Source organism: Macaca fascicularis, chromosome 3 (assembly GCF_037993035.2).
Source record: "Macaca fascicularis isolate 582-1 chromosome 3, T2T-MFA8v1.1".
Classification (NCBI taxonomy): Eukaryota; Metazoa; Chordata; class Mammalia; order Primates; family Cercopithecidae; genus Macaca; species Macaca fascicularis.
In genome coordinates this window covers 101111824-101133463 of record NC_088377.1, presented here as the reverse complement: position 1 = coordinate 101133463, position 21640 = coordinate 101111824, and the positions used below count along the sequence as shown (strand labels likewise).

Genomic DNA, 21640 nt, shown 5'->3' with positions numbered 1-21640 from the left:
ACAGAGGGGCCACAGTAAGGAGTCTACATGTGCAAATGCCTAATACAGTGCCTAGCATACAGTCAGTAGCATATAGGAAGGCAATGCAGTCCAGTGGGAATAGCATGACAGATTTAAAATATGCTCTCAGACTGAGAGTGGTGGCTGATGCCTGTAATCCCAACAATTTGAGATGCCGAGGTGGGCAGACCACGAGGTCAGGAGTTGCAGACCAGCCTGGCCAACATAGTGAAACCTTGTCTCTACTAAAAATACAAAACTTAGCTGGGCATGGTGGCACATGCCAGTAGTCCCAGTTATTCGGGAAGGTGAGGCAAGAGAATCACTCGAACCCAGGAGGCGGAGTTGTAGTGAGCCGAGATCGCCCCACTGCACTCCAGCCTGGGTGACAGGGCAAGACTCCATTTCCAAAAATAAAAATAAAAAATAAAAAAACAAAGTATGCCTTCACAGCTTCAAATGTGGTTTCTGCCACTTAAAAACTCTGTACCTTGGCCGGGCATTGTGGCTCATGCCTGTAATCCCAGCATTTTGGGAGGCCGAGACGGGTGAATCATGAGGTCAGGAGATGGAGACCATCCTGACCAACATGGTAAAACCCCGTCTCTACTAAACACACAAAAATTAGCCAGGCGTGGTGGTACGCGACCGTAGTACCAGCTACTGAGTACCAGCTACTCAGGAGGTTGAGGCAGGAGAATCGCTTGAACCCAGGAGGCAGAGGTTGCAGTGAGCCGAGATTGCGCCACAGCTGAGATTGCGCCACTGCACTCCAGCCTGGACAACAGAGTGAGGCTCCGTCTCAAAAAAAAAAAAAGGGGGGGGGGAGCTGTTGCCTTGTGAAAAGATAGACAAGTTCATTAAATTACCTGGCTTCTGATCTGGAAGTGGGTTACCTGGAAAAAGCATTGTATGCTCTAAAAGTCCTATATTAAAAAAATTATTTAACTTTCTCTTTTTCTTTCCTCTGCCTCACCTTACCCCCTGCACTTCCCAGAATGGGAAAAGGAAGGACTTACTTCATTTTACTAGTGTGGATATGGTCTTCTAGTTAGAGACTGTGGTCCATTATTAAGAAGAACTACAGCTACAATAACACTGTAGATAAACAGGCATTAAAATACTAACAGATCATTGAACACCTGTATTTATTTTTGTTCCAAGAACTCCATATATTCAGATTTTCTTCAAGATCTTGTCCTTCTTTTTTCTTCTTCCGTACATTCCCATTCAACCACCCCTTGAGTATTAATCACTAGTCCAAATGTTTGTTCAGTCCTGACACTGCTATTGGGCGTTTCAGGACTGTTATCACCACTGTCAACTGTCACCTCCACAAGGATAACCAATCAGTCCCTCAAACCCACTGACTCTATAACAGGACATCATCATTCTCCTCAAACTTCCTCCTTCTATGACTTGCAGATGCTTTTTTTTTTGAGACAGAGTCTTGCTCTGTTGCCCAGGCTGGAGTACAGTGGCGCAATCTCGGCTCACTGGAGCCTCTGCTCCTGGGTTCCAGTGATTCTCCTGCCTCAGCCTCCTGAGTATCTGGGATTACAGGCATGCACCACCACGCCTGGCTAATTTTCGTATTTTTAGTAGACACAGGGTTTCACCATGTTGGCTAGGCTGGTCTCGAACTCCTGACCTCAGGTGATCCGCCTGCCTCGGCCTCCCAAAGTGCTGGGATTACAAGCGTGAGCCACCACACCCAGCAACTTCCAGATTCTTAATGATGCTCCCTTATTATTGCAGACGCCTGAGTTCTGAAACCAGAAGTCCTCAAGTCAAATCTGTCACCAAGTGCTATTCTACTTCCTTTTTTCTCTGTTCTATCCACAGTTAAACCCTTACTTGCCCCGAGACATTTACAAAGCTTCCTAACACATCTCTCAGACTTGCAGTCCTTTTCCCTCCAACTTAGCCTAACGCTGATACTGCAATGAGCTTTCTAAAACACAAGGCACTCCCTTCCTCCCATGCCTTCAATGACTCCCACCTGCAACCAGGATAAAGTATAAACTTCCTACGATGAAATGTAATGTCCTCTACCGTACAACTCCAACGTTAACTTTTCAAACCAAAGTTACATGATCCCTTCACAAACTCTAAGCCTGTGCTCTGCCAAATCAAAACTCTCCTTGTTCCCTAACCCTATCCTGCCTTTTATGTTTTTATGGCTTTGCTTAGCAAACCTCCAGGCAAAGGGTAGGAACTAATCAATGCCAGTTGATTAATCAATTGAAATCAATACCCTGGCTTCTAATCAATAATAGAGTATAGGCAGATTCTAGATTGCAACATTTTTTTGACTTTTCTGAAAGTTTAAACCTTTTCATAATCAAACACTGGGAAAAACATTAGTTAAATGAATAAATAAATGAGAAAATGAATCAGTTGGGAGCTGGGTTACATTGTCTCCCAAGAATCATACAGTACAAAAAGACATGTCAAGCAGTCTTTCTGAAAGGGGTAATGGGACACACAGTCTCAAAAAGGAAAGGAGGAAGGGCTTAGCCTCAGGGTTCTAAGTAAATATTTTGACCTGTAGACAACTCTAAGCAATTTAAAGACAACCAATAACTAGAATCAGACTAGAGATAAAAAGTTAGGAGATAAGTTGCGACTGTATTGGAAAGATAAGCTACAAAGAATTTGCTTTTTCAGGCTCCAAGATGTAAGGACACAATCCTTCCCCCTCTTTCACCACCACCACCCTGTCCTGCACTCCAGGGTCTGACTTAAAGCAATGAAAGCATGTGATTTCATGTTCAAGGTTATACCTATAATATCTCTGAAGGCAGAGAAATCTCAATACCCTGGTTTCAGTTCAGACACGCTGTAATAGCTGTCTTGTAAACTGTCTATTAAGGCTTACATCTTTGAGCTTGCAAATATAGTATAAAAGTTCAAACTCCATTACTGTTTTTACCAGGAAAGTACAGTTCTTAGCTTTTGGCCAGCTTACCTCTCTCCCAAGTCAATATAGATGTTAATGAGTCATTGTTCTAGAGGTATCTTTCTAATTCTGAGAAGCTTGCCTACTTCTTTTGAATGTTCTTAGTTCAGTCAAAGAAATCCCACACTATAAAGCCATTGGAAATGTTAAACTAAAACAATCATGTTTGATCTTTAGTGAACCATACTTCCTATTAAGAAGGGGTCATTGGCCAGACACAGTGGCTCATGCCTGTAATCCCAGCACTTTGGAAGGCTGAGGTGGGAGGATCACTTGAGATCGGGAGTTCGAGATCAGCCTGGACAACATGGCAAAACCCCATCTCCACCAAAGATACAAAACTTAGCCAGGCACGGTGGTGTACACCTGTAATTCTGGCTACTCAGGAGGCTGAGGCACCAGAATCGCTTGAACCCGGGAGATGGAGGTTGCAGTGAGCCCGAGATGGTGCCACTGCACTCCAGCTTGGGTGACAAAATGAGACTCTTATCTCAAAAAAAGGAAGAATGGGTCATTACTTATTTACCTTGAGTATTTGGGTGATAATAAACAGATATCTGATGATACCTGAGGCAACAACTGAGTTCCTCCCCTCTCATTGCCTTAGTTCTGTGCATCCCGGGGTAGTATTCAACACTCAATGTTTCCTCTGACAAACTAGATGCTCCCCAAAACAAAAACAAACTCATTTTTTAAAATTGTTATATCACTTGCTTCTTGTTTTTATTTTTTGTGGGGGGTGAACTGGTAGACCCAGCGGACTTTCTTAACATACTCTTCTAAGTCATTCAAACTGTCAGTTAAAACCCACCTATTTCTCAGGTTAGTAGAATCCCACTATAAAGTGATTTATAAACTGGATTTATATAAACTGGGGGACCAACTGCCCCTCCCAAACAACTCCTATAAAAGATTAATAAAACAACACCGTGTTAAGAACACTGACACTACATTATAAAGGGTTTCCCCTGTACTTAGATAGCATGAGGTACACATCTAGAATGCCCAATTAGTCAAAGGGTCTTGACAACCATGCAGACTTTCAGATGCCAACTAAGTCAGTGCAGTGTACTTTTCCAAAGTGCTCCAATTCTCCTTTTGGACAACTTTCTTAAACGTTATTTATCAAACTAATAAAATGTATTCTCGGTGGACTTTTATTTCTGCTTACATCTTTGTTCTTACTCATCCCAAATCAAAGAAAGGAAAAAAAAAAAAAAAGGAGTTGAACATTTAAGCGGGGAAGGGAAAGGCAAGTACTGAGAGGCTCCTTTTTCATTTACTGAAGCCAAAACTGAGGCTGTGGAAGGTAAGTAACGTCCCTGATGTCATCCAAGTAGTGAATACTAGAATCAGGAATTGCACAGAATTGTCCAGCTCCAAAACCCAAGCACCTTTCTTGGGACCCACTGGGGTTGCAGAGAAGGTGGGGGGCTCAAAGGTGACTGCACACGGGTCATGCGTTGCCACAGTCATTATATGGCCAGAGTTTTAAACATTATTTTGTTCTGTCTTCACCATAGACTTCATCATCAATCATAACTGATGAGGAAAATTACACTTAGCTGAAAAGCCAAGTCCCGCGCTAGGGAGGCATTTTCTATATGTTATTTCTATTTCCAATAAAACAAGTATTTAAATAGAAAAACTTATTATCTCCATCTTTCAGATGGCAAGACTGAGGTTTAGTAGGCTTAAATAATTTGCCCAAGGTCACTAACTAGCCAAGGCCAGAGCTGGGATTTAAATCCATAAATATTTCAAAGTCCTTTTGCTTCTGTATCACCAAGCTGATCTACACGTCGCAGGGAGCTGCTTCCACCTGTCTCCTGTGCCCTTGGTTTCTCCTAATCCTACATTCCAAGAATAAAAGTCTTCCTATGTGTTTTCCTTCCTAGGCTGAAGCCAAGTTTCCCTGCTTTGGGCACGTTCAAATAGAAGGCATTTTCCGCCTCTCCTGCTTCTGAGCACCTACGAAATCAACACATCCCCAAAAGACGCGTTGAGGTAGTAAGAGAAAGTGTCCTGCACTCGCCACGCTCCAGCGCTAAGAGCGGTAGAGGACCCCACAGCTTCGCACTTCCCCAGAGGAGCTCCTGCAGTAGGAAGCGCCTTCTAGCCTGGAAGAACGCTGGGTGCGACAGTTATGCCAGGAACTTTCAAGAGTATTCCCTTGGCTGGGCGCACGCAGTGCATCGCCAATGCTCCAACTTGAAAACTTTGACTCGGCCACAACCACCCCATTCCAGTCTCACCCATGCGGCGCTTTGTCCCCTGTTGGTGCTGAGGGCTTTTGAGATCACCTGTCCCGCGCTCCCTACGTCCGAGGGACCGAGGCGAGGACCTGTCCCGCTGAGCCGGCACGACCCACGCGGGGCACGCAGCACTTACGCGGCGCAGTCGGTGCTCCTCCCAGAGCCGCGGTACGCAAGGACCCCAGCCGGTTGTGCTTGCAGCGCTTCCCAAGTCAGGCAGAAGTGAGGCAGCCCCACCCAGTCATGAGGACCCTGCAGAACTCCAGCCTTTAAGCGCTCCTTTAGGCTCACATGACCCAGACCTAGAGGGCAAAAGGTACGTCGTGTCCCCACCTCGTGGTCCCAGAAACCTGTCCGCACCAAGTCAGCGCTTCCCATGCCGGGTGGAAACTTAAAAATTAATAAAGATCGTCGGCTGCGGTGCAATTCAGGTTGGTTTGTCCCTTTGTTTTATTCTGATTTTGTCTCCCACTTTTTATTTTATTTTATTTTTTAAATTTTTTTTTTTTTTTGAGACGGAGTCTCGCTCTGTTGCCCAGGCTGGAGTGCAGTGGCCGGATCTCAGCTCACTGCAAGCTCCACCTCCCGGGTTCACGCCATTCTCCTGCCTCAGCCTCCCCAGTAGCTGGGACTACAGGCGCCCCCACTTTTTAAAATCTGCTATCTTAGAATTTCAACCCTGTATTTTGAAATTATTTCTGCACTGTAGGACTTACTTGCAAGCCCAGGATTTACATTTGGAAAGCGAGTCATGTTTGATTCCCACTGTTTAAAAAGGCAACACACATTCACTGATGGTCTGCATTCCAGCTGCACTAGCAGTAAGCGCGCACCAAGTGCCACTGTCCTGCCAAGCACTCTCCTGAATCACTGCGCTGGAGTCTCAGAGCCACCTGATGTGTTCTGTATCATTATACCCATTTTGCAAGTGGGGAACACAAACTAAGTGAGGTTAAGTAACCCATCCAGGGTCACATTGCTTTTAAGTGAGTTGAGTGCGTATTATTAACCATCACCAGGTGCTGGGCATTGAGCCAGACAGTACGGGAGCAAGAACTAAAAAAGGCAAGGCGGTTGCAATGGCAAGTAGATAACACAAAATAAAGGAAGGTCATCATTATCAGCAACAGCAGCATCAACTGCCAGACAAGTGGGAGAGGCCATGGGGAATCTTCTGCACTGTCCCCGGCCAACCTCCATCTCCTCACAGCTAGCTGCAGGAGTGAGCCCAGGGAAACCCGCAGCAGAGCAGCCTAGCCAACCTGACAGTCAGGGGAAAAAATTGTTTTACGCCACTTTCAGTTTCGCGTAGTTTGTTATGCAACTAAGGCTAACTAAAGCACTAGTTTTATGAGCTGGAACAAACTCATGTCACTGAATATCTTTTTTCCTAAGTACCTACTTTATTGGGTTGCTGTGAGGACTAACTGAAAAAACGATGTGTAAATCACCCCGCACAGAGTATGTGCTCAGTGACGGCAGTCATTCTTTGCTATCATACCTTCTATTTGGAAGTACTTCCTACCCACCTACCTCTTTACGGAGAAAAATCGGTTTGTGGCAAAATAATTTTTTAAGGCCAAAATCAGCCCACCTTTAATATTTGCAGGACCCAGGGCAAAAGTACAGACAGAGATTTGTATGCCAGATACCTAAATATTTAAAAGTTATACACGAAGTTAACAAATGATTAAATACAACAAGTTCTACCTTCCTGCCTAGACGAATATGCCTTGGGAATTGACATGAAAGGCCAGATTGAAACTATGGATGATCTGCACTTAAATATGATGGTGCAGGGAGAAGTGGTTTCTAGTTCCTGGTCTGCAGCCACCTCCTCTCTTCCCACAGGGCTCTAGTCCATTGGTGGAAGCTCAGTCCAGCTTCCCAGAAGCAGCTGTCCCCAGCCACCTCTTGGGCTCAAGAGTATGAACACCAGAGTCAGCAATGTTCGCCCATGGGAGTACAGACATTAGCAGACAACACCGCTGCTGGTGTGCAGACCCCTGAAGGAGGCTCAGTGCCATTTGGGGAGGGAATTTGGAATTTGCCTTCTAAAGTGTGGGCCCTGGACGAGGGCTCCTTGGGTCTAAGTATAAGGACAACTACTGGCCAAACAATACCTATGCCCACATGGAACCACTTAAGAATTAAACTGAATTTTACAGTAAACACAGGATGAGTCATACTGTAGCGTATTTATTCAAAAACAGAGTGTCCCAAAAGTCTTCCTGCAGTTTTAATAACCTCAAGGCTATAAATGCTGCAACTTATAAGAACACCGTTTGAAAGTTAATTTAACACTATTTATCTCTGTGAAGAGTGTTGAATAACACATTTTAATTTTCATTTTTGTTTCAGTTCCCCTGAGTGAAATATGGCATACATTAACCAGAAAAGAAAATTACAATTACATTTATTAAAATAATTAAAACAGAGTCAAAAGAAGTAAATGTTCAAATGAGTTTTGTAAGTTTGTAACATTTCAACTTAAGAAGTTATTAAAGCTTAAAACTGCACTAACCTTTTTGGGGTACCCTGTATTTGGATTTGTCGTGTGTCAGGTTCTGTGCTAGACACTTGATTAAAAAGAAAAAACAAGGAAAAAGTCTTCTTTAAGGAACTTGAAGTTTAGTTGTGGGGAGGGGATGAAGGGGACACAGAGATTGATCCCATCATACAATGTAAGTGCTGTAACTGGGGCTGATAAAGCGTATGGGGGGAACAGAGGACAGGGACCAAATGACTCTGCTCGAAGAGCCAGGGGAATCTTGTCAGAGGAGGTGACTTGAAGTTGGACATTAAAAAATGAATAGCCACTGAGGGAAAAGGTGGCAGCACAGGCAATGAGCAGGCCACCTGCACTCAGGTTGATGCTGTGCTCTCAGACAGATGGACTGTGCGACACCAGGCGTGTTCAGGGTGGGTCGGGGGTTAACTAATACTGAGGTTAGAAAATTAGACTGGAGCCAGCTTGGAAAGGGCGTGAATGCTGAGCTCTAGAGACTGATGTTGTTCAAAATTAGTAGATTGGGAAATCTGTTTCTCTTTTTTTTTTTGAGATGCAGTCTTACTGTGCCGCCCTGGCTGGAGTGCAATGTCGCAATCTCAGCTAACTGCAACCTCCACCTCCCGGGTTAAAGCGATTCCCCTGCCTCAGCCTCCCGAGTAAGCTGGGACTATAAGCGCCCGCCACCACGGCCAGCTAATTTTTTGTATTTGTAGTAGACACAGGGTTTGACCATATTGGCCAGGCTGGTCTCGAACTCCTGACCGCAAGTTATCCACCTGCCTTGGCCGCCCAAAGTACTGGGATTACAGGTGTAAGCCACCGTGCCCAGCCTGGAAATCCATTTTCTTAAAGAAAGAGAATAAAATAAAACAAAACAGTACAGAACAGAATAGAACAGGAGTATGTGTTTTCCAGGGAGGTTGTGACTGAGTGGCTATAAACAGTAGAAATTTATTATCTCATAGTTCTGGAGGCTACAAGTCTGAAATTAAAGTGCCAGCAGGGCCGGGTTCCCTCTGAAACCTGGAGGGGAAGGATCCTTCCTCGCCTCTTCTAGGTTCTGGTAGCCCCAGGTGTTCCTTGGCTTGTGGCAGCATCAATCCACCGTCTGCTTCAGCCTTCCGCGGCTTTCTCTCTGTGTCTTTTCACAGTGTCTTTCCTCCATATGTCTGTCTCTGTGTCCTAATTTCACCTACTTACGAGGACACCAATGACATTGGATTAGGGCCCGCTCTAATGACCTCATTTTAGCCTGATTACTTCTACGAAGACTCATTTTCAAAATAAGGCCACTTCACTGCTGCAAGAGATATTTTTAACCCTTTTCTTGTACTGAGAATAATCAAAGTTGGGCCAACAAATCGGTTTGCAAAGAGATTCGTTAAGCCTTCTTCTCTGATTGGCTTTCTTGAAAACAAAGATTTAAAACTGTCATGTCAATCACAAGCCCTTGTGTTCTCTACACTTGCATATTCTAGCGAGGTTTGGGATTGTTAAGCCCTAGTGGTTCAGAGCATGGGTCAGACCCAGTTCGAATCTAGAACCTTGCACCAATGACCATAAGCAAGTTACTTAATCTCAGTTTTCTCATCTGTACATGATAAAAACACTATTAGCTATCTGCAGTGTTATTAAGAGGAAGAAATGAGATAGGAGTACATATAAAGTGCTTGTCACATATAAAGGCTCAATAAATGACAGCTATTACAATAATAATGGTGATCATGACAATCAAGATTCTAGGCTGTGACTGCAGTTCTTTCCAACTGTCTATCCAAGACAACTAAATTGTATCTGGACACCACACAAAAGGATGCCTCTCACTGACCTATAGCCGGAGCTTTGCTGTGCTCCTTAAATTCCAGTTAAGAAGACACAGAGAACAGATCATTTACACATCTTGATCAGGTAAATACAATTCCAATTGTCTAAGTGTGTAGGTTTGATTTTACATTTGCAGCTGCTGCCACCAAGACAAATGTGGAGCTGGAATGGAAACAAGGAGAATTGATTAACCTTGTAGGCAATCATGCCCCTCTCGGAAGTGTCTAGGTCTCTCCCTGCACTTGTCAAGGCTTCTATAGCCATTGTTCCTTTACAGTGTTATTACTGATCTTCAGTGGGCCGCCTCGCAGCGTGGAAACACAGCTCAGAGGCACAGCGAAAAGAGAAATATCACAGCCCCCATGCGCCACAATTAATTGTTCAATAAACACTTTTCTTAAGGAAAGAAGCCAGATGTGTCACACCCACACACTTGCAAAACAACACTGTGCTATTAAAAAAGGGAGGGGTGTGTGGTGGATCCAGCTGAAGAAAGTCTACAGCTGTTCTGCACCTTAGCTATAAGCACTGAAGGCTTCATTAAGTGAGAAGTAGGCCCAGGTGGCGGTAACCAAACTATAAGACACAGGCACATGCCCTGATCAACTTATTGAAGTGCTTCAGTCTTCTTGTACTTGATAAGGAAGGGGCACCTCCTAAGACTAGCCACAGGCTACAGACTCCAGGGAAGTTGTGGATAATTACATGGTAATTATTTCTAATAAGTGCTTCCACTCTCAGCATGATTATCCTTCCCTGGGTTGCTTGCCTCCTTATGCCTGGTTTATGTAGGGAAACAATGTCCAAATTAATCTATGTCTTTTGTAAGTGAGCCTATACCCCTTTGACGATCCAGATGGTTTAGCGCCCTTTAGCAGCAGGTGTTAAGGCTTTCTTACAAAAGGCATATTTTCAGTTTCCCTTCGGCTATGGAAAAAGCCAGGCAAATAAGACTTCGGTGGTTTAAGGATAAATTATGGGATTAATATAGACATGGCCACTAAGGACAGCTGAGCAAGCCCTGTGTAAAACCAAGAGAAATAATCACAGCGAACCTTTGGAAGGATTTTGTGGTTTGCCCAACAGTTTTCATATATATAATCTCTTAATTTTCACATCAGCCCTGCGAGGTATATTTTGATATTATGATGCACCTGCCAATGTGCTCGGGATAGTATCTGATTAAGAGCATGGCCCTAGGAGTAGACGGAAGGGATCTGAATCCCAGCTCAACCACTCATTAGCTGTGTGACCTTTGCTGTGTTAATTAACCTCTCCAAGTCTTAGCCTTCTCATGTATGGGAAGAAAACATCACCAACCCTACAAGGCTGATCTGAGGATTTGATGAAATTGTATGTGTAGCCATCAACACAATGTCTAGCCCATAGCAAGCAGATCATTCGTTGGCTGAAGGAAAGACATTTGCAAATGACAAACAGAGTGTAACGAAACGTCCTTGGGTGAAGCAGTATTTGGAGTCTCTTCTTTTTCTCTTGTTTAGGTTTTATTTTATTTTCTTCTAATGGAAATAGTGGTTAGTGCAGGTGCTGTCCTCACTCATATTGTGCCTATGAAGACTTGCATGATCCAAAGTGGGTTATCTAGAAAAGTGATTCTATAGCCTCTGAAGGGTTTTCCAGAACGTCAAGAACTAGATTACATCACCAAATAAAGGAATACAAGTAAAATGGGCAAAAGGTATTTTTTTGGTAGGAATGCTCAAGCAATTGCATAAAACCTTATGTTGCTTTTAATGCATGGCAGCTCAGGCTAGACTGCTCAGAACTTCTTGCTGGGTTAGCTGCTATGGGTTTAAAGGATTCCTCCTTGATTCTGAGACAGCTACACCTAGAAGCACCAAGCAGTGAGAAAGAGAAAAGGCGCTAGAAGGCCAGTCCCCAGGTCTCTTTGTTCTCTATTCTCAGTTCCTGGCTAAATCTTTCTTGCTTTCCTCATCTGAAAATGGAAGTCATAACAACTCACCCACTCTATCCACCCTTACTGAGCCAAGGAGTCTGAATGCACTAGCTAAATGATACAGTGCCTGTCTTATGCCATATGTAACACCATGATCGCTAATGTGATATAAATTGCCTGGGCTTAGTTTGTTCCCATCCACCCCACCCAGAGATCTATCAGCAAAAAGAAAAAAGGAATTATCCCTTCTCCTTCTCAGAAGAAAAGTGACCTGACACTGAGTTGTTAAATTCTGGGCTCCTTTGCTCTGAGACAGTTGGAAGAGTTAACGCCATTTTTTCTCTTTCAGTGCACCCCATTGTTAGTTTCTCTCAGTAAATTTTGACAAGAAACAGGCAAACAAAACAAAATACACTTGATCCTTGTTATTCATGGATTCCATTATTTGCAAATTCTCCTCCATGGTCCAGATAACAAGGACCTCAGAATTCCTTGTCCAAATGTCCACAAGCTGGCTTCCAGAGCCTCCTTGGAGTCATCCTCCATCTGAGGGGTGGCCAAAGGCCATGCTTACAGAGCTGGGGTGTGCAGGGAAGGATGTCCAGGAGAAGGACAGGCGTAGAGGTAGTGCTCTACATCACCATGTTCCAGCACAGAACTTCAGGAAGTCTCAGAATTATAAACTCAAATTGATTTTCTAGCTTGCTATCAAGGTATACTTTTCAAGGTAAGAGGGTATATTTCATTTAACAGTTTGTTCCCTGGTTTATAAGTGTTACATAACTAGACATATGGTACATGGGCCTCCATGTGTACTCTTGCCCCAACCCTCCAAAGAAAGAGGCAGGCTTGGAAAGAAATAAACATCTGTTGATTTAAACTACAGTTGACCCTTGAACGCATGTGTTTCAACTACACAAGTCCACTTATACAAGGATTTTTTTCCAGAAAAGTGCCACTGAGTGTGTCCACCTTCTCTCCCACCTCCTCTACCTCTTCTGGTTTTGCCACCCCTGAGACATCAGGACCAACCCCTCTTCTTCCTTCTTCTCCTCCTCAGCCTATTCAATGTGAAGACAATGAGGATGAAGACCTTTATGGTGATCCACTTCCACTTAATGAATAGTAAATACATTTTCTCTCCCTTATAATTTTCTTTTCTTTTAAACGGAGTCTCATTCACTTTGTCACCCAGGCTGGAATACAGTGGTATAATCTTGGCTCACTGCAACCTCCGCCTCCCAGGTTCAAGCGATTCTCGTGCCTCAGCCTCCCAAGTGGCTGGGATTACAGGCATGTGCCACCACACCCGGCTAATTTTTGTATTTTTAGTAGAGATGGGGTTTCACCATGTTGGCCAGGCTCATCTCGAACTCCTGGCCTCAAGTGATCTACCTGCCTCGGCCTCTCAAAGGGCTGGGATTACAGGCATGAGCCACTGCACCTGGCCGCCCTTATGATTTTCTTAATAACATTTTCTTTTCTCTAGCTTACTTTCTTGTAAGAATATAGTATATAATATGTCTAACATACAAAATATATTAATTGTTACGTTATCGTAAGGTTTTCTGATCAACAGTAGGCTATTAGTAGTTAAGTTTTGGAGAAGTCAAAAGTTATATGTGGATTTTTGACTACATAGGAGGCTGACAGCCCTAACCTCTGCATTTCTCAAGAGTCAACTGAACTAATATCTAGGACCTGTTTGTCACCACATCACAGCCTCGTTTATTCTGACAGTTGCCCCTGGGGAGGAGGATGGTGGGGTTCTCATTGCAGAATCTGTGGAACAGGATGCCAGCAGACAGAGGAGGGGCCCCAGCAGCTCTGAGTAAGTGAAGGAACAATAAGGGCAACAGCGGTGTAAATGCTGGAGATCAGGCCCCTCTCCATTTGTATGCAGTGAATCAGCCTCTAGCATGTCTGTACGATCTAAATGGGAGGGGCTTCCCCATCCCTTCTCTTTGCCTCCCTACACCTATAGATTTTGAATGTTCCTGCCAAACTCAGCAAGTATGAGCTCAAACTGGATTCTTTTTCAAAAACATAAAAATAAATGACATTTCTTATACTCTAGATGTCATGAAACAGTTCACACCTGATCGATATTTAAAGAAGTATTGTTATTAGACTGGCACGGTGTCTCATGCTTGTAATCCCAGCACTTTGGGAGGCCAAGGCAGGCGGATCACTTGAGGTCAGGAGTTTGAGACCAGCCTGGCCAACATGGTGAAACTTTATCTCTACTAAAAATTTAAAAAATTAGCCAGGTGTGGTGGCCCACACCTGTGGTCCCAGCTACTTGGGAGGCTGAGGCAGGAGAAGCTCCAGAACCCAGGAGGCAGAGGTTGCAGTGAACCAAGATTGGGCCACTGCACTCCAGCCTGGGCAACAGAGTGAGACTCCATGTATTAGTGCGTTTTCATGCTGCTGATAAAGACATAATCGAGACTGGGCAATTTACAAAAGAAAGATGTTTAATTGTACTTACAGTTCCATGTGGCAGGGGAAGGCTCACAATCATGGTGGAAGGCAAGGAGGAGCAAGTCACATCTTACATGGATGGCGGCAGGCAAAGAGAGGGGTGGTTGTGCAGGGAAACTCCCCTTTTTAAAACCATCAGATCTCGTGAGACTTATTCATGTCACAAGAACAGCACAGGAAAGACCTGCCCCCATGATTCGATTACCTCCCACCAGGTCCCTCCCACAACATGTGGGAATTCAAGATGAGATTTGGGTGGGGACACAGCCAAACCATATCACTCCATCTCAAAAAAATAAATAAATAAAAATGAAATAAGTATTATTATTATGTAAACTTGGGTTGCACCATTTCAGGGAAAACACATACATTTTAACAACCTAAGTTAAAAAGCCATTATCAAAAATAAATAAATAAATAGAACTCTTTCCAATGCTAAGAAGAAAGGCAAGGCTGAGAGAAGAGAAAGGAATTAAAAGGTATTAAATCCTTACTACCAGCCAAAGCCATGCTAAGTGTATCACGCCTGATGTCATTCAGACCTCACTGTAACCCTAGAAGGTAGACATTATATTCTCCATTTTCTAATGGATGTAACAGAAGAATAGAGATGTTCAATCATTTGTCCAAGATCAAAGAGCTACTGAGTGTCAGAACTGGAATTCAAACATAGGTCTTTCTGACACCAAAACTGCCATTCTTCTCACGTCTTTGTCTAGCCACCTGCACTACAATCTGAAGCTTGGAATACAAGCTTTGGATTCTTCCAATCATCGCCCTGCTTCCCTGTTTTTAAATCCTGTCCTTTAGCAAGGTCAACTGTGGACAGTCCTCCCTCATCGGGAGCCAGGAGGGTAGGCTGGCTGGAGGAGTCCTGTTGACAAATCTCATCCTTGTGATGGATTTTTTTTTCTAGGCCTCAAGACATCTGAAAAGGCAAGGACATTTCTAAATGCCCTCTGTCCTTCAGACCACATTGGAGTGTCATGTCAGGGTCTGTGAGCTGGGAAATAGGCCCTGAGCCAATAGATCTAGAGACAGCCACGTGCTCTTGCACAGCCTAGCCAGCTGTGCCCCTTGGGCTGTTAGTGAGAAAACTTACTTTTACATTTAATATTGGTTTTCTCCCCTTAAATCAAAAGAGTGCTGAGGGATAAACAAGTGAAGCATGGTGAGAGAGGGAGGAGTTAATGTGTGCAAGGTGAACCCTCAGACAGAGGCAACTGGAAAACCATGTATTTACTTTTGAGTTTTTTGACAATGAGATCTATCTTCCCTTCCCCCACTGGACTGGTCTGGTTTTTGCCTGTGATTAGAAGTTCTTCTGTGGCCTGTCACCTTCCTTGCAAATCTGTTGCAAAGTAATTACATCTCAGTATTGGGATCTGTGTTTCAAAAATGTCAAAACAAATTTCAATGATTAAATGCCACAGATTAAGCTTGTTACTTCTCTAAAATTGATAGGAAGGACACATTTTAATTCGAAATTATAAATCTGAGGCACTGTACCATCAAGCTACCTCCAAAACCCAAAAACTCCATAAAGCTCTAGCTCTGAGGAAACAAAAAGTTAAATTCAATCTAAAGATGGCGATCTTGTGAAGTAACCAGCCATATGTCATCTCATTTTATTGAGGCTGAAATTTTGCCCTGAGGCATCTGAAGGAACTCAGCTAAGGCATCCCCGATAAAGGTCATCTGTGAGGGAAACTTTGTGGGGTTGTTTTCCTCTTTAGATATATATAAACACTAATTAAATATGCATTATTGGTGTAATTTTGACCAAGGAGCTTTATGTTAGTATGAAAGCGACTATGTATTACTCTCCAGCACAGCTTACACAAGCATTATTCTAAATTATCAGATTTTTAGCTTCTGCATAGCTAAAGACAAAGTCCAAGAAGTCATAATTCTTTATCAAAACTGACAGTTGGTTTATGCACCTGCTGATTTATCTAGCGAACTCTGCCTTGCATTCTCAACATGAAAATCCTGTGCCTGCCAGTAGGTGATACGTCTAATTTTAACACAAGAAAAGACATCTAGCAAACATCAAAACAAAAGCTACCCTTCGAGCTCAATTTTCTTTTTCACACATTGGTCCACCCTACCCCCACTTGATGTCAGCAGGAAGTAATCTCATCTGTGGAAAGGAAGCCAGCCTCCTAACTGCAGCGACAAATTGTAGGGAAATGAAAAGGCTTGATGATTGCTGAATTTTATCCCTCTTTATTTCCAAAAGAATAATGAAGAGCTGTCTTTTCTCCCACTTAACATCCTAATCACCCACATCAGCAGTTTACACTGCAGCTACCCACACCTCTGAGTGGGGAGGGAAAAAAGAATGAGATGTGACCCCTCCCCCACCCTGCTACACCCATTGGAACCTGTCAGTACTGCATCTTTAATCAACCTCAAAATTGCAATCCTCCTCCACTCAATGCCCAGCCCCTGCTGGTTTAGGGCACTACATAGCTTGTGGTAAACTGCTATCCATTATTCGTGTATATTTAGAACTTCTCTAGAGAAATGGCATTATCTCAGTCACAAAGCTGAAAACTGTTTGAAGTTAGCTTTGCACAGTGGCTTATTCACAGTCTCTTTCATGGGCCCTTCATTCACCTTGCTTTAAAATGTTCAGACTGATGCACAACTACAGAAATCCAAAGCATGAAAAGATCACCCTATGGAAAATTGACTGATTTGCATTTTGCTAATGTTGGGATAGGTCAAATGTTATTTCTCTCCTCTCCATAATGTTTCATTGGAGATAAATCCTACTCCCCTTCACTCAATGACCTGAACAAGATCTGGTGATAGAAAACATATTTTCAATAATACTAAACTCATTTTTCTGCCAGAACAAATTAGTCAGTAGCTATCTCATATGTCACAGAGGTTTTCAAGAGGCACTTAGGAGGATGCTAAAAAAAAATTCCTTCTATGTAGATTATTAGAAATGTCATGTGCTAATGTAAAAATGCTCTGGCAATCCTTTCGTTTTACTCTTCCTTATGAAAATACTGTTTCTCGTTTGTGATTCCACTCCTAAAGAGATGTTTTTTGAAAATGCTTCCAAAGAGATACAGAAGGAAGTGTTACCATTTAGCCCAGAAAAGGCAAGATGGCAGGGAGGTAATCAAATAAAGGAAGAAAAGACACGATAAGCTCATCACTCCTCCAAATTCCCATCTCCACTGAAAACTGGTTAAGAAGAGGGGAGCGGGCTGTATTGGTAGAAAGGTTTCTTTAGGGTTGACTATATTAAGAAGAGCATGAATTCCTGAATGAATGAATGTCTACAACCAAGGACTGTCTTCCTTCAGTGTTCCTTGCCGTTTGAAGGAAAAGCAGTTTATAGCACACACATATTTTCTTAGGACCTCAGTTTCCACCATCCTGTAATAGAGCAAACAATTGCTACTTTTTATTGCTGTAGAGCAGATTAAATAAGATGATGTGACTAAAACATGTAACATGATGTCTGATCCATAACCAAAGAAGACTAGAATGTGTAATGAAAGCTATGATGTGTGTGGGTAAGAGTGGGGATAGCTGAATCCTGAAAATTCAGGCAGAATGGCTCACTTTATTTTATTGTGTAGCCTAGTCTTTATGTGATAATATTGCTATTTAAGTTTACCAGAGAGGAAAATATTTCCTTCAACATCCTCTACGAGATCTGTTTTCACATGTGTAGAGCTGACTGTAGGCCTGAATAGGTGAATTATGCATTTCACCCAACTTTGTTTTATAATTTGAGTCATTAGACTTGGCCGTAGAGTTAACAGTTTAATATAAAAGTGTTCCTGGAGACTTTGCTTGTTCTTTTTGGACTCTAATCAAACGTGAAAGAGATTAGTAGTAGCAGTATTTGTGATTTCACCCTATTTTAAGTATTTACAGATGCTTAACTCTTAGAGAGATACTTCTGACATTCCAACACATTTCAACTCTGTATAAACATTCCTTTGGGGGCTTTTATTTTGTTCTGATAGTAAAAATTACTAGAGGAATGTAACTGAAAACTGATTTCCAAATAAGATACCCTGCGGCAATCGAAATATCCTATGTAGTTATTATCCACTGTAAAGTACACTTTCCCTCAGGGAATCTGCTATCAGAGAAAATTAAAACCTAGACACCCATTTTAAAGCCCATTAAGCCATTAGGTGGCTCTTCAGTGTTTTCCTGATGGGCTACACAGCACAAGGAGCCCTACCAGAGCCAGTGAGAAAGCATTCTGCAGACTCCTATAAGCAGATTTCTTTATCTGGGAGTCACAGAAGTTTAGACCTGAGATGCACCTTGAAAATTATTCAACTTCTTCCATTTGCAGAAGAGGAAACTGAGCACAGAAGAGGTCACATGGTTTTCCAATATCCACAGCTGGTTAGAGGCAGAATAAGGGTTGAAACCTAAATTCCTACAGCATTCTGGCATCACAGAGCCTTCATGGTCTTAAAGGTCGGATGAATTATTCTATACCAGAATAATTTTTTGGATGGTGGTATTGGAAAACTATCTGCCTTGGAAGTTGCTTCAGATGGAATAAAAACCTATTATTTTTAAAAAGTAAAGCATTTAAAATGTGTATTATTATGTAACATGTATGTGTTACCATTGTAGTTCACTATGTAGAGTGATGAAATGGGGAGGCTAATTGGAGAAACCCTCTTCCCACACAAGTCTTATGCCTCTCTCCTTCCCCGCTTCACACAGAGGACATTTTGCTCAAATGTCACCTTCTCAGTGAGATCTACCCTGACCCCCTATTTAACATACCTCGAGCACACATCCTGGGATTACTGATCCCTTTTACTCTGTCCTATCTCTTCTTCAAAGCACCTATCACCTGCTGACTTACTATGTAGTTCACTCATTCTTATGCTAGAAAATAAGCCATGAAAACAGGAAATTATGAAATTATTGTGATTTGCGTTAACTAGTGTAATGCAAGTGCCTAGAACAGTGCCTGACGTAAAATAATTCTTAAGTATTTGTAGAAGGAATTAATTAATTGTCCCCAAATGGCATCCTTTGTGTGCCCATAGGTGCACATCATTTTCTGGTTGGTGGTCATCTTCTGACTAGATGTGCCCTGTCCATCAGCACACAGTGTTGTGGAGAGCCAAGCTTCATTATTACCTTGCCTCACTAAAAGTTAAACATTGCGGCCTGGCTCTCTGATAAAGAAAGCTCACTTTCCTAAGATCAACATGGATTCCTGGCCCTCATAATATTTCTACATGTTTAAATCTTACTCAGTTTGCTACTTTCTATATTCACTTGATCTAAAATATGTACCGGCCACCCACAGTGTGTGAAGTTGGTGCCAGACATTCATGTTGACAGACATGAGCAGTACAATCTGGAACCTATCAGACTAATGTCTCATAAAACTTCTCTGATTCCCTGATGTTCTCCCATCAATTTCCCTGTTCCTCTATGTGGCACACAACGTTACTGGTTTATCTATGTCACTCCCCCTCCTGTTTTGTATCTCCATTTAGTTTGGACAATAATGTACCCAGGAGTTGAGTGATGTCTGACCCTAGTCAGTCAGGGCAACCCCTTTTCCCTTTGCCACTGATTGGTCTACAAGTGGGTGTGTAATCCAGTCCTGGTCAGTGAAATATAATGAGAAGTCTAATGGAGGGCTTGGGAAAGATTTTTCTCCCTGTCAGAAGGTAGGGGAAGTACCACAATCTTCAGCCCTAACCCCAGCACCTTGATTCCTAATTTGGATGGCGTGTTGCGAAAATGTGATGATGCCTGGTGCTGTGGTTGCCATCTTGCGACCATGAGGAAAAACCACATATGCACTGAGGCGGACAAGAAGTGCTAAAGGAGCCTGGGCTCTTAATGACGTTGATCTAACAAACCCACCCTGAGACCAGTCTACCTTTTGATTTATTTATCATATTCAAATGATAATATCTATTAATCATTGACATTAGGTTGATAGTCTTTTCCATTTCTTGATTAATGTGAAAAGCTATAGATTAGTTTTGTTTATAAATATCTGTCAGCCCTGAGATAATAATATTAAGAACAAGCGTCATTTCCTTGAGTCTTTCCTCTATGATTTTTTCCTGCTTTTTTAAACTTTAATTTATCACCCTTCTTTTCAACTCTATAAGCTTATTTTCTGTATAATACCTAGAAGCTACTTGACTTCTTACCAGATATTATATTAAACCCCTTCTTTCTACTTTATCTATGGTGAGCAAGATAGAGGAAGGTGCTCAAGGTTAGGGGAAAAACTGAAATGTTTTCAACATTAGCCTTGACTGGGCTCATGTCTTAGCACATGAGGGTTTGTGCAGGAAAACTGAAGCAAAGGAAGGAGAGCATGGTTACTCTCTTTCCAGTCCACTTTGAACCCCATTACCAAGTGAATCTTCCTAAAACACTCCCTATAGCACATCTTTCTCTTGGTCAGAAAAACCTTAGATCAGAAACCTAAGGATTTCACTGAGCCTGCCAGATGAGATTTCAACAGTTTTCTTAGCATTCATCAACTTTCACAATCTACACCCAACTTCCCTTTCCAACTGGACCCCCTCTACTTATCTCGAACCCCACATTTTTGCCAGTTGGGTCTGTGTATTCACCTTTAACTTTTCATACCCATTCATGCTCCTGGTCCTGGTTATAGTGGTCCTGGACCTGGAATGATCCCTAACCGAATTCCATTTATTCTCTAAGCCTCTGCTATTCAGTAGGTAACCACAATGGGTAGACTGGCCTTTTCACTGAGTTTTTAATTTAAATCCATTTGAATTTAAAAACAGATATTTGAAAACTAAAAACTTTTGCTTTGTGAAAGACCCTGTTAAGAAGATGAAAAAGACGAGCCACCAACTGGAAGAAAATATTTGCAAATCATATGTAAAAGATTCATCTATAGAATATATAAAGAGTTCTCTAAAGTCGACAGTGAGGAAACAATCCGATTTTAAAATGGGCCAAAGAGTTGAACAGATATTTCACTAAAGAAGATAGACAGTTGGCAAATAAGCACATGAAAGATACTCAGCATCACTAGCCATCAGGGAAATGTAAGTTAAAATCACCAAGACAGATCACTTATAGCCCTATTAAAATAGCTAAAATAAAAATACTAATAATACCAGACACTGGCATGGATGCAGGGAAGCTGGATCTCTCAGACATCGCTGGTGGCAATGTTAAACAGCATAGCCACTCTGGGTATCTGGCAGTTTCTTAAAAAGTTAAACACACATTTACTATACAACTGAACAACAGTACCTCTGGGCATTTATCCTAGGCAGGTAAAAACTTATGTTCACACAAAAACTGTTCACAAATGTATGTGTAATAGCCAAAAACTGGAAATGACCCAAATGCTTGTCAAAAGGTGAATGGTTGAACACACAACCATATAGTAGAATACTATCCAGCAATAAAAAGAAACAAACTACTGATACATGAAACAGCTAGGGTGGATCTTAAGAACATTATGATGGCCGGGCGCGGTTGCTCATGCCTGTAATCCCAGCACTTTGGGAGGCCAAGGCGGGCAGATCACCTGAGGTCGGGAGTTCGAGACCAGTCTGACCAACATGGAGAAACCCCGTCTCTACTAAAAATACAAAATTAGCTGGGTGTGGTGGCGCATGCCTGTAATCCCAGCTACTTGGGAGGCTGAGGCAGGAGAA

At 42.5% G+C, this 21640-nt stretch overlaps 1 protein-coding gene across 17 annotated transcripts in view; it reads right to left on the bottom strand.

The window, feature by feature from the left end:
- The window catches only part of CPVL (carboxypeptidase vitellogenic like), a 205306-nt gene that overhangs the window by 150916 nt on the left and 32750 nt on the right, over positions 1 to 21640 (bottom strand). For 3 of the 17 annotated variants that reach the window (XM_015447584.4, XM_065542169.2, XM_065542168.2), the window contains exon 1: positions 5218 to 5462. The exons of 9 other annotated variants lie outside the window; for them this stretch is intronic. The gene's annotated coding sequence lies outside the window, so the exon portion shown is untranslated. Of the gene's footprint in view, positions 1 to 5217; positions 5463 to 21640 lie in introns of those variants that run through there. 5 more of the 17 variants (XM_015447585.4, XM_005549897.5, XM_074035301.1 and 2 more) reach the window with 2 other exon arrangements.